This window comes from Coenobita brevimanus, chromosome 102 (genome assembly GCF_032717465.1).
Source record: "Coenobita brevimanus isolate Jiangsu-jjx chromosome 102, ASM3271746v2, whole genome shotgun sequence".
NCBI lineage: Eukaryota > Metazoa > Arthropoda > Malacostraca > Decapoda > Coenobitidae > Coenobita > Coenobita brevimanus.
This window is the reverse complement of record NC_137055.1, coordinates 30,564,650-30,581,096: the sequence shown is the minus strand read 5'-3', so window position 1 is coordinate 30,581,096 and position 16,447 is coordinate 30,564,650. Positions and strand designations below refer to the sequence as shown.

Sequence of the window (16,447 nt, the reverse complement as noted above, 5' to 3'; positions counted from 1 at the left end):
AGCTGTCCTGACTGAGTCCATACAGCAACCACTTCATGTAAACCGTTTGATAGTGTCCATGTCAAGAGGGGGACTGTGCAATGCAAAGGCTGGTTCTAGTCCATGTAAAGCATGGGCAGTCATATTTCGTTGTCGACCACGTTCCTCAGCAGGACGGCAGGAGCCTGCTTATTACTTTGATCCCCACTGTCATCATGGCATCATGGTGGCATTGTTGGCTGTGATTATCTTGTTCTGAAGCATGTGGGAAATGTTGGTGACCATGAAGGTTCTATTGCAGAACATTTGCATTGTGGCCATGATCTTTTTTACTCTAATCACTGAGACCCAGCAAATGTTTAGGGCAGTTCGTGTAAGGATCATTGGTGTGACTGTCAAGCAACACGAGGATATTTTCCGATATCTGAGGATGTTTCACTGACCAGAGCTTCTCTAAACGCTTCCGTATGGTGAGAATGAGGAACGACCTGAAGGGCCTCCTCTTTCTGTGTTTAGGGATTTGCGAATGTGATGGCAATGACGACGCCGTTTTGCTGCTATTGATCAGGAGTGGAGTCCCAGACGGTGACATGAACAGGGTGATGTAGTTGGGCTCCAGTTCGTCAACGATCCTCCACACGTGTCAAGGTCTCCATGCCGATTGGTGGTGGTGCCTGTCTCTTTATAGGGTGTCTTCCCCATGTGTTGTGCATGTCCAGCCAGAGTCAGCCGACCGTGGTTAAGTACGAAGGTTATAATATAAACATGCATCCTTTTGCCAAATGCCCCTAAAAAAATCTGGAAATGTGCCACTGATTGAAAACAAAGGACTTTCGGTTTGGTTGGAGAGTTTTGTCCAGTATTTTTTGGGCCGATGGTCACGTTGCGTCCGCTCATGGCCATGTTTTGCGGATGTGTGAGCCTTCAGACCATCATTAGTTTTATCACATTTAAGTAATCATGTTTAATCAGAGCTTCCCCCTGTGCTTTAGTTCTCAGCATGACGGCAAAATCATTGTCGAACACCTGAGGCTGAGCGGTCAAAGCCCTATCTGTGAATATTTTCCCCTAGAATTTGGCCAGGGGCTAGCACCTATAAAAATTGTAGTCAGGGAAAGTTCAGCGTTATCCACCTCGCGAAGCACTGGTGTGAGACGGGCGAATGTGAAGCAGCAGTCAGACCTCTTATGTCTGGTAACTGTGAGTGTGCAGGAGGGGGAGACGGGGGATTGGGAGCAGAGAAGGGTTTGGTGATAGGTTGGGAATCACGTGTAAATCTGCACTATATGACTTGGACTTGGTGTTCAGTTAATATAGTAAGGGTAGATGACAATATAATGCTAGCATTTTATGAAAGAAAATACGCTGATGTCTTTAGAATTAGAGTTGTTAGGAAAAATTTGGAAGTTGGCTGGATTCGGACAAAGGTTTTAATGCTCTCATTCCCTCTCGACTGTAACATGAGATTCATCCCCAGGAGATATTCGTAACGATGCAACATATTTTATGTTGAAAACAAAGCCATTTTATATATATATATATATATATATATATATATATATATATATATATATATATATATATATATATATATATATATATATATATATATATATATATATATATATATATATATATATATATATATATATAACTTCTTATAAATTTGTTTAATTATTTATCCTCTGTCATCCCACTATACACATCCACCTACAAACATTTCCAGTGTTATTTGGTAATTACTCATGTCGAACTTATAGTCTAGGGTAAAGTGTAATAATAAAAAAATATATGAGCGATTAACAGGGTTTTCGTTTTCCTTTTGACAAACTGACATGGGAAGTCCTAATTATAAGTTCAGTCTGTAACTATCATCCCTGTCGAACACTGAAAAACGAAGGTAAAGAAGCATACCTTTGACAGTAAACTTGTATTATATATACGGTAATGTAGACAGACTCAGAGAACAGATACCATACAAACAACATACCATGATAGTTATAAAATACAATACCATCTTTCCACCTGCCTAATGTTTTATTGCTACCTAGTACCCAGTCCATCCGCTTTCCTTCTGTATGACAGCTTGCAGCCTGGCAGGCATAAAGTGGACCAGAGTCCGGCAGAGGTGAGGCCTCTCCCTAAGCGATTCCCAAGCCGCCTGTGAGTGAGCAAACAGCTGTCCGGAGGTCCTTTCCCGTCCTTACTCCCATTCTGAACTGCGTGTGCCCAGACGTGCTCAATGGGATTCACGTCGGCTCCTTACTTGGCCAGTCCAGCAGCATTAAGTCATCGCGGGCAGCAAACCACTGCTGCACGACTCTGGCCGTATGTATGAGGAACCGATCATGAACAAAAATGACAGGCCCAGGAGGAAGTGGGAAATTCCTTTCTCGCAGAGAGGGACGAAAGAAGTTTTCTAACATATCGATTTATTTTTTGCTGTGAACCTCCCTTCAGTGTTCGTTATGTTTCCAACACCATGGGCTCCCACATGCCCCCACACGTTACATGTCACGTGACCACTTCATGCCATCTCGAAGACATGTTGACGATCATATCTGTCCATAATAATAAGGTTATCAGTTATTCATCAAGCCCCATACATTGGGAGGAGTGGTATTTGTGTTGGGTGACCATCAAAAATGTTGATGCTATTTTGAAGCAGTTTTTCCTTATATAATTGATGGCTATGCTTGTATTTGGGGCATTTAGTATATTCAAATAGGAATGTTAGTATTAGAAATATCTTCATTCTTACGTTAGTAGAGAATGAAAACATACTACCAACAGGGTTATATAATTAATCCGGTAATATTGTCAGGCTGGATAATTTTATTTATAACATTTGACTCTTGAACCATGTAATAAAGCACCTATTTGGTGTCAGACACATATAGGACGGATAAATCATACGCAGTACATGAAGGGATATGCAGTACATATATTTTAATGTAGAGAATTCTCCCATACTATTATACCACAATGAATTACCTCGTGTTGTTAGGTCTCCATACGTGAATATGTCCATTGGTCCAGGATGCATATGTTTTTTCATCCGAAAAAAACACCCTCTCCCAGAATTTGACCCCTTTTTCCGCTTGGAGGCGGGTAAAGCGGAGGCTGCTGGCCCGATGTTAGTCCGTCAGCAACTCCTTCACAGCAGGAACCCTATGGTGGATGCCTTGTACTGTACGTGGCGTCCTGACTGATACACTTAAGCCAAGACCGTCCCGGATACTGACTGCAGTGGAGAAAGGGTTTTCCCGGGCTGCCTATATGATCCTGGCATTATCATTAGGTGTAGTTACTCGACGACGAGGGCGCGTCTCTAATGCAACCCAAGTATTACATTAATGCAATTGACAGTATGTCACAACCAAGTATCTCTCTCTCTCTCTCTCTCTCTCTCTCTCTCTCTCTCTCTCTCTCTCTCTCTCTATCTACCTATCTATCAAAATATATATATATATATATATATATATATATATATTTATATATATATATACATGTATATATAAAATATATATATAATATATATATATATATATATATATATATATATATATATATATATATATATATATATATATATTATATATATATATATAAAATATATAACATATATATAATGTTTATATATAGATGTAATATACAGTATTTATATACATATATGATTCTATATATATGTTTATCTATCTATCTATCTATCTATCTACCTATAAAATATATATATATATATATATATATATATATATATATATATATATATATATTGTTACATAGCCTATTATTTCATCATCCTTTGTGTAATTTTAACGCACAGTTGCTGCATGTTTGATCACGAGCGTGTTCTGCCTCAGTCCCCCCTTCTACCGTTATAGTAGAGTAAGTCGTTCTCTCTGTTATTCAGAGCGGGATTTTCAGCTCTTTGTCCCCATGGCTTCATTTGCGCGTCCTTCTTACAAGTTGTATCAAGCTCTGCTGGCCCCTATATAATGAGCTCAGTCTCTGCATCATTGCCACTTAGATCTGCTCCTCATTTTGTTCACATCTCTGTCCTCCCCTGTACAGATATTATTATTGTGAGTGCTCAAGAAATCTCCAAACATCTAGCAGCTGTGTGTAATTTGAGTATAAGTGTTGTTGCATTTTTTCTTGTACTGTGTAGCATAAGGTTAATTCTTAGGCCTAGTGAGGTTTTTGATTAATGTTGGGTTTTATGTCAGTCATTTTTTATAATAGTTTGTATCTGCAATAATTTATCTGGCATTCACTGAGTATTATCTGGTATCTCATTTTATCAGGGCTGACTTAGATAAGTTTACTCTTGCTAATTTCGTGTTAATAGAGGCTATTGCAGTTAACCATATATTTAACCTGTTTATTTGCCATTACATTATCCTTATGAGTCCTGAATGTTTTGTTGTTAGTTTGAGCATTAAACTTTAACTTGTAATTTTACCTAACTCTTTTGTTTTGAACCTGGAACTTTACGGGACAGTAGTGACTCTTCGTATTCTCACTTAAAGTGTACATTATCTTTCTCTGTTCCGTAACATAAATTTGGCGACCTCTTATCAGGATATTCAGGATATTATCATTAGGATATTGCTTGATATTTTGTGACTGTTACTTATTAATTATGTCTACTATTACTACACTTGATGAAGCCAAAGATTTTTTGTCAAATGTGCAAACAGTGTGTGATGTAGAAAACAGAACAAAGAATGAGCTTAAGCTTGTTGCTCAACCATTGGGAATTGCTGTTCGCTCTCATCATTCTAAAGATCAAATTGTTGACATGATTAATGAAAGCTTGTTTAATGTAACTCCTCCAAATGAGCAAACGCAGATTGAATTAGCTAAGTTACAGCTAGCCCTGCAGGAGGCTAAGGCTAAGGAGGCGGAGGCTCGTGTTAATGAGGCAAATGCTCGTATTCAAGAGGCATAGGTACAGGCTCAGGCACAAATTAAACTTGCCAGGATTCAGGCAGACCATGAGTATCGCATGAAACAAGGTGGAACTGGATCATCTAGCTCTGATGATTTTGATCTGGCTAAAAATGTTAAACTTGTCCCTCCTTTTAATGAATCTGATTTAACAAAGTTTACAGGTTTTAGTTGGCCCAAGGAGTATTGGCCAGTACTCCTTCAAACTGTTCTCACCGGTAAAGCTCAAGTAACTTATGCATCTTTGCCTCAGGATCAATCTGATAATTATGATGTAGTTAAGAGCTTGATTCTTAAGGCCTATGAGCTTGTTCCTGAAGCCTATAGAGTAAAATTTAGGACAACTTACAAGCAAGATAAGCAATCCCATGTTGAGTATGCAAAAATCAAAGAAGATCTGTTAGAGCAGTGGTTAAATTCTAAGAATGTGGATTCTGATTTTGGTAAATTTAAGCAGATGATTTTGCTGGAGGATTTCAAAAGGTGTATTTATAAAGATGTAAGCCTATATCTTGATGAGAAAAGAATAGATAATTTCTCTGATGCTGCAGTTTTAGCTGATGAGTATGTTCTCACTCACAAGAGATATTCTAGAGAGAGAAGGAAAGCTGAGAGTAAGTACGTTGCCTCTACTCAGAGTACAGGTAACAAGAAAGAGAATAAGGATGATGTTTCTCAGGAAGTAAATACCAGCTTCACCTCTAGATTTCAGAAAAGTAAATGTACTTATTGTAGTAAGCTTGGTCATACTACGGAGAGATGTTTCAGGAGACAGCGTGATGTGAACAAAAAGGAGTCTTTAAATTTCAGTCAATTGGTCTAGTGTCCACCCTTGAGAGTTCCCAGAATTCTTTACCTGAGTTAACTGAACCTGCTTTGAGGGGTAACTTAAAATCTCATGATGGAGCTCCTCTTTTGAGCAGTAACGTGGGTGACACTCTCAAGAGTTCATGTGCTAATTTCCTGTCTGATGGTTTTGTCAGTCCTCTGGACAGTAATGACAGGAAATCAGTTAAAATATATCGTGATACAGGTGCTTGCCAATCCCTTATGCTGACCAGTGTTCTAGGCTCTAATGTTAATTCCTCTGATGAAACTGTAATCTTACAAGGTGTAGGGAATAATTACTTTTCTGTCCCTCTGTGCAGAGTGAATTTAGAGTCTGGTTTTGTTAATGGTTCCGTTATGGTTGGGTTGGTTGAGACACTCCCAATGTCAGGTGTAACTTTCTTACTTGGAAATGATATTAGTGGAAGTCAAGTGTGTCCAGCTCCTCAGTTGTCTAGTGAGCCAGTGGCTGCGGCCCAGGATTGTGATGTCCCTGATGTGTTCCCTGCATGTGCTGTCACTAGGGCTAAGTCTAAAGTTACTGGTGATTTAGAGGATAATGATGATGATGATGTTATCCTAGCTGACACTTTTCTTTCTAATTTGGACCACTCACCAGATGAGGCAGTACCCCGTAGTGTTGATAATTTGTCTCGTCAAGAGTTGGTTGAGTTGCAGGTTGCTGACCCTGAGTTGAAAGGTCTAGCTAACTCTGCTTACAGAGAAGAAGAGTCAGCCGGTGCTTCTACTTGTTATTATGTAAAGTCAGGAGTACTTATGAGGAAGTGGAGACCCCCAACAGCATCAGCCGACTGTGAATGGGAGGTTGTACATCAAGTTGTCATCCCTTGTGTTTGTAGGCAGGATATCATTCGAGTGGCTCATGATTCCAGTTTGGCAGGACACCTTGGAGTGAGGAAGACTGTGGCACGCATTTTGAAACACTTCTACTGGCCAGGTATCTTCAGGGATGTTTCCTGGTATTGTAAGTCTTGTCACACCTGTCAAGTTGTGGGGAAGTGTAATCAGACCGAAAAGGTTGCACCTCTAGTTCCCATTTCTCCTTTTGAGGCGCCTTTCACCCGTGTGTTGGTGGATATTGTGGGCCCTCTTCCTAAGACTTCTTCAGGATTTTCTTATGTGTTGACCATGACTGATATGGCTACTCGTTATCCTGAAGCCATTCCACTTAGAAACATCTCAGCAAAGAACGTGGTTAAGGAAATGCTAGGGTTCTTCACAAAGTTTGGTCTGCCCAAGGAGGTACAGTCCGACCGGGGAAGTAATTTCATGTCAAATGTTTTCAAGCAGTCTCTGAAAGAGTTGGGCATCACCCAGATCACGTCTTCAGCTTACCATCCCCAGACCCAAGGAGCGTTGGAGAGATATCATCAAACACTCAAATCGATGCTCAAGAAATACTGTTTGGAACATCAGAAAGACTGGGACAAAGGTCTTCCATTCGTTGTATTTGCCGCAAGAGAATCTCCAAATGAATCACTGGGCTTCTCACCTTTTGAACCACTGTTTGGCCATGAAGTAAGAGGACCCCTTAAGCTACTCAAGGAATGCTGGCTGTCGGAGGAAGATGACGTCAACCTGCTGGAGTATGTGATGAAGTTCAAAGAACGGCTGTCCACTGCTTTACAACTGGCGAGAGAGAATTTAGGAGCTGCTCAGGAGAAGATGAAGACTTGGTATAATAAGAAGTCCAGGTTACGCCACTTTCAGCCAGGAGATCAGGTTTTGATTCTGCTACCGGTGCATGGGCAACCTCTTCAAGCCAAGTTTAGTGGTCCTTATTTCGTGGAGAAGAAACTCAGTGATGTCAACTATGTCGTAGCCACACCAGATCGTAGAAAGAGCAAGCAACTATGTCACATCAACATGCTAAAGTTATATCACAGGCGGGACGAAAATAATCCAGTCTGCACTGTAGCTGTTCCACCCGAGTCTACAAGTGAAGTTCTCCCATGCAGCATGAGCCTGAGTGATAGTTTGGGGAAGAATCCTGATATCATGAATGATCTCCAGACTAAGCTTTCTCATCTGCCTCCCAAGGAAATGCAGGAGTTTTCGGCATTACTGCAGGAGTACCCGCAAGTGTTCCGTGCTACTCCAGGAAGAACCACTGTGTTGATGCATGATGTCGATGTTGGAGACGCAAAGCCAATTAAATTGCCTCCTTACCGTGTGAACCCAGTGAAAGTTCCTCTCATCCAGAAGGAGGTTGGCTACCTGTTGGACCACAAGATGATTGAGCCCTGTCAGAGCGAGTGGAGTTCTCCTGTCACTCTGGTCCCTAAGCCAGGTGTGTCACAGCGGCTTTGCATTGACTACAGACGTGTTAATCAGATAACCAAAACAGACACTTACCCTCTCCCTCGTGTGGAAGATTGCATAGACAAGATCGGAAAGGCTAGGTACATAAGTAAGTTTGATTTGTTAAAGGGATACTGGCAAGTACCTATGACTGAACGTGCTAGGGAGATCTCATGTTTTGTAACATTAGGAAAGACTTTTGCATGTTCTGTAATGCCATATACAGATTGTTTTAGAGTAATAAGAAATTTCCTTTGTAAATTTCTTTTTTCTTTGTGGGGAGGTGTTACATAGCCTATGATTTCATCATCCTTTGTGTAATTTTAACGCACAGTTGCTGCATGTTTGATCACGAGCGTGTTCTGCCTCAGTCCCCCCCTTCTACCGTTATAGTAGAGTAAGTCGTTCTCTCTGTTATTCAGAGCGGGATTTTCAGCTCTTTGTCCCCATGGCTTCATTTGCGCGTCCTTCTTACAAGTTGTATCAAGCTCTGCTTGCCCCTATATAATGAGCTCAGTCTCTGCATCATTGCCACTTAGATCTGCTCCTCATTTTGTTCACATCTCTGTCCTCCCCTGTACAGATATTATTATTGTGAGTGCTCAAGAAATCTCCAAACATCTAGCAGCTGTGTGTAATTTGAGTATAAGTGTTGCTGCACTTTTTCTTGTACTGTGTAGCATAAGGTTAATTCTTAGGCCTAGTGAGGTTTTTGATTAATGTTGGGTTTTATGTCAGTCATTTTTTATAATAGTTTGTATCTGCAATAATTTATCTGGCATTCACTGAGTATTATCTGGTATCTCATTTTATCAGGGCTGACTTAGATAAATTTACTCTTGCTAATTTCGTGTTAATAGAGGCTATTGCAGTTAACCATATATTTAACCTGTTTATTTGCCATTACATTATCCTTATGAGTCCTGAATGTTTTGTTGTTAGTTTGAGCATTAAACTTTAACTTGTAATTTTACCTAACTCTTTTGTTTTGAACCTGGAACTTTACGGGACAGTAGTGACTCTTCGTATTCTCACTTAAAGTGTACATTATCTTTCTCTGTTCCGTAACAATATATATAGGTATGGGTAAGGGGATGGGTTTACTATGATGTGGCAAGGGTAAACCAGCTCTGCTGTCGGGCCCTGCTGCTGATGTCACTGATTGCACTGTGCAGTTGACCCTTGTGCGGTGTGGAACGGTGACGATCTATCCCTTCTCCCCTTTGGGGGTAAGATGCGAATGAATGTGTCTGAATGGATGAATAATTGGGGAGTGTGTCGTCCTGTCTCGGCTACCGCCCTTTCCTTGGGTGAAGCAGCCTAGGTATATAGATATAGATATATATGTGTGTATATATACAGTATATATATATATATATATATATATATATATATATATATATATATATATATAGAGAGAGAGAGAGAGAGAGAGAGAGAGAGAGAGAGAGATGCACAGTATATCTACATATGTATATGTATGTACAGTATATACAGTATATGTATGTATATGCATGTATTTGTATGTATCCCATTGGATCCCAGGGGTGCTGGGCGAGGCATGGCACTGGGTAGGTACTGAGCATACCGCCCTCCCCCTATTGGTTCATAGTCGCGAAGCTCATAGGTCCCTACCCGGGGGTTCCCTACTTTATAAAGACTTGAAAAATCCCAGTTCTGTCCAGTATTTCGGACACTGGGCTCCAATGGGTTAAAGAGATCGATGGGTTTGCCAGTCATTAACCCATTGGATCCCAGGGGTGTTGGGCGAGGCATGGCACTGGGTGGGTACTGAGTGTACCGCCCTCCGCCTATCGGCTCATAGTCGCGAAGCTCATAGGTCCCTACCCGGGGGTTCCCTACTTTATAAAGACTTGAAAAATCCCAGTTCTGTCCAGTATTCCGGACACCGGGTTCCAATGGGATATGTACAGTATATATATATATATATATATATATATATATATATATATATATTGGGGAAGGCAGCAGGTGTGTCTGGGTTAACTGCCAAAATGTTGAAGGCCTCAGGCGATATACGGGTGAAGTTAGTCACTGACCTGATAAATAGGATTATTATGACCTGATAAATAGGATTATTATGAGTGTGTTGTCCCCGATGATTGGCTGAAGAGTGTAATTGTAAATGTGTATAAAAGGATGGGTGATGCCCTGGAAAAAGGAAAGTATAGAGGTATAAAGCTTTTAGATCAGATAATGAAGGTAATGGAGAGAGTTTTAGAAGGTATGATAAGAGAAAGAATGAATAGTGATGAGATGCAGTTTGGGTTTATACAAGGTAGGGGGACCACTGATGCCATATTCATTGTTCAACAGCTTCAGGAAAAATATATTGGTAGGAGAAGGGACCTTTATTTTGTTTTTGTTTATTTGGAAAAGGCCTTTGACAGAGTCCCTAGAGAGGTGGTGAAGTAGGCAATGAGAAAGCTTGGTTTGGAGGAGTGGCTGGTTAGGATGGTTATGGCTATGTATGTGGGTGCTCACACCCAGGTAAGAGTAAATGGTGATTTGAGTGATGGGTTTTCCGAGAATGTTGGTGTGCATCAGGGGTCGGTTTTGAGTCCCATGTTGTTTATCATGGTACTTGAAGCCTTTTAACGTGACTTTAGAAACGGACTCCCGTGGGAGTTGTTGTATGCTGATGATTTGGTGTTGATTGCAGAGAACGAAAGGGAGGCGGAGGAAAGGTTTAGGAAATGGAGAGATGGTATGGGGCACAAGGGCTTAAGAGTAAATGCAGATAAAACAAAAGTGATGATATCTAGGGTTGGTGGCGGTACTGTCAAAGACGAGGGAGAGTGGCCATGTGCAGTTTGCCACAAGGGCGTGGGAAGTAATTCCATCTTGTGCGGTGTTTATGATAATTGGGTGCATAAGAGATGTAGTGGTATCAGAGGTAGACTACGAGATAATGCTGATTTTATGTGTACGGCGTGTCGGGGAGAGCAGGTGGAGTTTGTCAGATGTGAAAGAATTGAACTTGCTGGTGAATCTCTTGAGTGTGTGGAAGAGTTTTGTTATTTGGGAGACATGTTGTGTGCTGGAGGTGGGGCTTGAGCTAGCTCTGTGGCTAGGGTGAGAAGTGGTTGGAAGAAGTTCAGGGTGCTCTCGCCTCTCCTGACATTGAGAGGACTCCCCCTACATGCTAAGGGGTCTTTGTATGCAGCATGTGTTAGGTGTGTAATGCTGTATGGTAGTGAGACCTGGGCAGTGAAGGAGGAGGAAATTCGCCAGCTCAGACGTACAGAAATGACAATGATTAGGTGGATGCGTAGTGCGTCCCTGCGTCCAAGGTCTCGGGGGGGCTGGGTTCACGATGGAAGAGTTGAGAGGTAGGATGGGACTGGAGTGTATTGGTGTTGCAATGAGGAGAGGTAGATTGAGATGGTTTGGACAAGTGGAGAGGATGGGGGATGATAATTGGGTGAGGAAGGTGAGAAGTGTTAATACGGGGGGTGGGGTTATGAGGGGTAGACTGAGAAAGACATGGGACGAGGTCATTAAGTGTGACCTCAGGGTTAAGGGACTGAACAGGGAGGCTGCAATGGATCGTGCAGCATGGAGAGCCGCCATTAAGTGACCAAGGCCGACCCATGGAAGCATGCTGGAGCCCTTAAAAACGAAACGAAACGATATATATGTACAGTATATGATTCCGCATTTATGTCAAATAGCTGCTATTCATCAAAACACACCTATGTCATGGAGGTTACGAGTCTCGGCCCATCTCTTGGACCACTTCCTCACGGTGGGGATCGAAACATCTACCTCGCGATGAGTCGCTTGTATGGAGTGCCCAGCTTGTTGTAGACCGACTATTCGTCCTCTTAGAGCTATCTGCCATTGTTGATGATCCATTCTCGGGTCACAGCCACCTAGTCATATGTGTCGCTTTTGCACTTTGAGAATTCGTTGGATGAATTATCATTGGCTATTGATACTGTGACGTGAGCAGCTCTCCAAACCCTCCCACCCCCGGCCACCCTCCCTCCCACTCAGTTACCAGACAAGTGGGGTCTGGCTGCTGCTTCGTGACCATTCGTCGACCACCAATGCTCTGAATTGTGGGTAATGTGGAACTTTCCCTGATTGCACATCTCATCAAACTCTGGCACTGGGTTCTTTGTCACAGGATCCAACTTGCAGTTGGTCTGACGATTCCCACTCCTCACAGTTGACCGTGTTCTTGTACGTCCTTTGCTTACATGCAGGTACCATCAACAGGTCCGGGTAGTGGTAAGTGCACAGCGCCTGCATCACCTGATCAATCATATACTCGAAGAGGTCAGTCTGCATGATGGCACCCATCTCTTCGTTGCACGTGAAGTCCAACTCGGCCACCCTCATTGCCTTCCCCGAGGCTTCTGTCTGCGAGACACCCGAAGTGACAGCTTTGACGAAGGCATGCCTAAAGTCAAGCATGGGCTTCAGGTGCCACATCAGGTTGCCTCCTGAGGAGTGCCTCCACATGCCATCAGCTCACAATATGGCAGACTTGTCTCTACCCAGGACCATCCTCTTCAATTTAGTTTCTGGTCATGCAGCAACATGGCCAGCTATGATCTCGGCCATGGTGAGCAAGACTGAGATGAAGCAGACCCGGCCTTCAGGTTTCGGACTGAACGCTTCATAGAAATGAAGCGTGTCCTTAACGCACTGAATCTCGTCCCTCTTTATCCTCACCTCATGTTGGCTCAGGTCGTCGAGGAAGTTTTTGTTGGACTGGCACGCAAGTCTGTCAGCCAGCAAATATTAGAATCGTGTATGAGCCAAGAGAAACTTCTTACCCTCCAAATCTCTGAAGAATGCGAGGGTGGAGGCTACCAGGTTGGCCACATTGCTTAAATCAGACAGGAACCCCAGATCCCAGGTGGCCTGATCGTACTAAATGGATGAGAGATTCGAGCTCTCGCAAAATCCAGTATTGTTGTTACAAGAGAACACGATGGTCCAGAACGAGTTTGGGGATTTGGGGATAGAGTTCCCCAACAAGAGACAGTCATTGCTGGTGAGACATGACTCCTGGACCTTATTGAAATTCTGCTTGTTGGGTTTTAGAGCCACGGCAGCCATGTTTTTAATGGGGATTAAAATGAAGACAGTAGTTTTTTAAAAAAGATCTTTATTCTCTATGATTTACAGTGAGCAACGTGATCTTACAAAACTGAAAGTATAGGGTAGGTTATGGGTCCTGTGGTTTGCTGCTATTTATCTGAGAGGTAAACTTCTGTCACTGATCAAGTAACTGTGGTGCCGAAAATGAGTGGAGGTAGTTCGTAAGAAGGTAGTTGATTGAATGTCTGTCAGCAGCTGCTCATTGTGTGATTTGCGTTCCCAGTGCCATTTTGCTTCACACCAGTTTCAGACATTTTCTTTCTTTGATGATGTCTTTCATCTTATTTTTATTTCTCCTTTGTTTTTTCTTGTTTGTATCTTCGTGACAGGCTTATATAATCGTACTCCTTCTAATAGATTCCATCTTTCTTAATTTTTTACTTTAATCACCTTTCGTTTATTCATTAGCTGGAGGGTCATTTTTGAATAATTGTTCACTTTAGTTGCGTTAACTTTGCATAATACATTAGCTTATTCCTAACACTTTTGTTAGTCCATCATTCAACTCATCAGTGTCACACTCAACTTAACTAAGAGCTTGAAATTTGTTATTTCAACTAAAAGGCAATTAGTTTCTGCTCACTTTTATTGGGCATATATATATTCTTTTTATACTCAGCTTATTTCTTTCATTTCTGAAGTTGAATCTGGCTATGCAACTCACCATTCAGTGGCCACTTCTTATAGTTACTTTGTCACCTCCGCCAAAGAAATTGGAGGAGGATATGTATTCACCTATGTTTGTCAGTTTGTTTGTCCACACGATATCTCCAAAAGTTCCCAATGTATTTCAATGAAAGTTTGTGGAAGGGTGGGTCATGGGCCAAGAAAGAACTGATAAAATTTGGAGGCGGAGCTGGATCCTATGTATCGCGCACAATAACTCCCAAAGTTCCCAGTGAATATCAATAAAATTTTGTGGAAAAGTGGGCCATGGGTCAAGGGACAATGAATTAAATTTTGAGGCGGATCTGTCTATCTATCTATTGCCAGACGCCTCAATCCCGTTTGGGGTGGCCACAATCAAATCGCCTCCAAGTCGCCCTGTCCCCCGCCATTTCACTGCCCTGCTCCCAACTCACACCCCCCTCTCTCATATACCTCTCCACCCCATCCCTCCATCTCATCCTCGGCCTCCCCCTCCCTCTTCCCCCCTCCACCTCACTCACATACACCCTCTTCGTCAGTCTTTCACCCTCCATCCTCTCCACATGGCCAAACCACCTCAGTGTGTTCCTCATAAAGCTTCCTATCACATCCACATCCACACCACAACGCTCCTTTATATCCTCATTCGTCAGCCTGTCTCTCCACGTGACTCCACAGGCTCCTCTTAAGTAACTCATTTTCACTGCTCTCACTCTTGTCTTGTGTCCTTCCAACAATGTCCAAGCTTCACTTCCGTACGTTAGAGTTGGTATCACAATACTGTCATGTAGTAACTTTTTCACTTCCATGCTCACTTCCCTGTTTCTTATCACTGCTTTCAAAGAACCAGCAACCTTTCTTCCCTGCTGTACCCTTTCATGCACTTCACCCTCCAAACGTCCATCCTTACTCATCACACTACCCAAGTACTTAAACGTACTCACATTTTCCAATTCCTCACCATCCAACCTCGTTGTACATTCACTAACTTCACCTCTCTCAAAGACCATCACTTTACTCTTCCCTACATTCACCTTTAGATTCCGTTTCTTACATACTCTTTCAAACTCATCCACCAAGCCTTGCAGCTCCCCTTCGTCTTCACTCAACAACACAGTATCATCTGCAAACAACAGTACAGGGAGTTTCCAAACACTATCCTCTCTCACCAGGGCCACTCCAACATCCACTAACCTACCTTGTACCTCTTTTATTACCCCATCCATGTACAGATTGAACAACCATGGAGACATGACACATCCCTGTTTCAAACCAACTTTCAAAGAGAAAAATTCACTTAGTTCACCATCCACACCCACCGCAGCCTTCGCACCATCGTACATACTCTTCACAGCATTCAACAACTTCCCATCTACTCCATATATTCTTAACACTTTCCACAATCCTTGTCTATCCACCCTGTCATATGCTTTCTCCAAATCCATGAAAGCCGCATACAACTTCTTTCCCTTCTCTAGAAACTTTTCCACTAAAGATCTAAGAATGAATATCTGATCTACACAACCTCTTCCCTTCCTAAAGCCTCCCTGTTCTTCTCCAACTAATTTCTCTGTTCTTTCTCTAACTCTGTCTATAAGTATCCTACCATACACTTTTCCTATTATACTAAGAAGACAAATGCCCCTATGATTACCACACACTTCTTTTTTCCCTTTTCCTTTGTACAAGGGAATAATTATACCCGACTTCCAATCCTCCGGGACTCTACCTTCCTCCCAGGCCAATCTGCACATCTTCCACATCCATTCTACTACTATCTCTCCCCCATGCTTCAGCATTTCACCACACACTCCATCAATTCCTGGGGCTTTCCCCGATTTAACTTTCTTCATTGCTTCCACAACTTCTATCCTACTGATTTCTTCCTGTCTTCTCACCTCCCTCCTTCTCCCAGCCATTCCCCAGCCACTTATACTCGCATTACTTCCATCCTCTATGTTCAACAATTCCTTAAAATGTTCTCTCCATCTGTTCACTTTTTCTCCCTTCTCCTCTAGTAATCTACCATTTTTATCTTTCACTCCCCTGCTAACTTCACTTCCACCCTGTCTTACTCTTTTCACTTCTCTCCAGAACATTTTCTTACAGTCTCTCCAATTTACACTCAAATTCCTTCCAAATACCTCATCCGCTCTCTTCTTACTCTCTCTTACTAATCTTTTCACCTCTCTCTTTCTTTCCACATATAACTCTCTCTTCCGCCTCTCAACTGGCGGATCTGGATCCTGTATATTCCACAAAATATCTCCACGGATCCGGATCTGGATCTTTATAATGGCAATGTCATTGGCAGAGGTATCCGGTGTCTGATCGCTTTCTAGTTAGTAACAGTGAAATGACTGTGTTACTCTTTTCTGATATAATGAAGTTAATTTCATTCTTTGCTTTTCCGTTTGGGCTTCTCCAGGTCCATTTTCTATCTTGTTCTTTTGTGGAAGAATGTGTTCATTATTCTCATGTTATATATTTTAGCAAAATTTACCACCATTTTATATCTTCCCTTCCTCTCTCCTACTCTAAAATTTCTCATATATGCTTCTCCATTTTCTTATTGGCCAGT

At 42.0% G+C, this 16,447-nt stretch overlaps 1 pseudogene; it reads left to right on the top strand.

Moving 5' to 3' along the window:
* The first annotated feature begins 13,048 nt into the window (after nt 1-13,048).
* LOC145415431 (uncharacterized) overlaps nt 13,049-16,447 on the top strand; it is a 61,854-nt pseudogene continuing 58,455 nt past the window's right edge.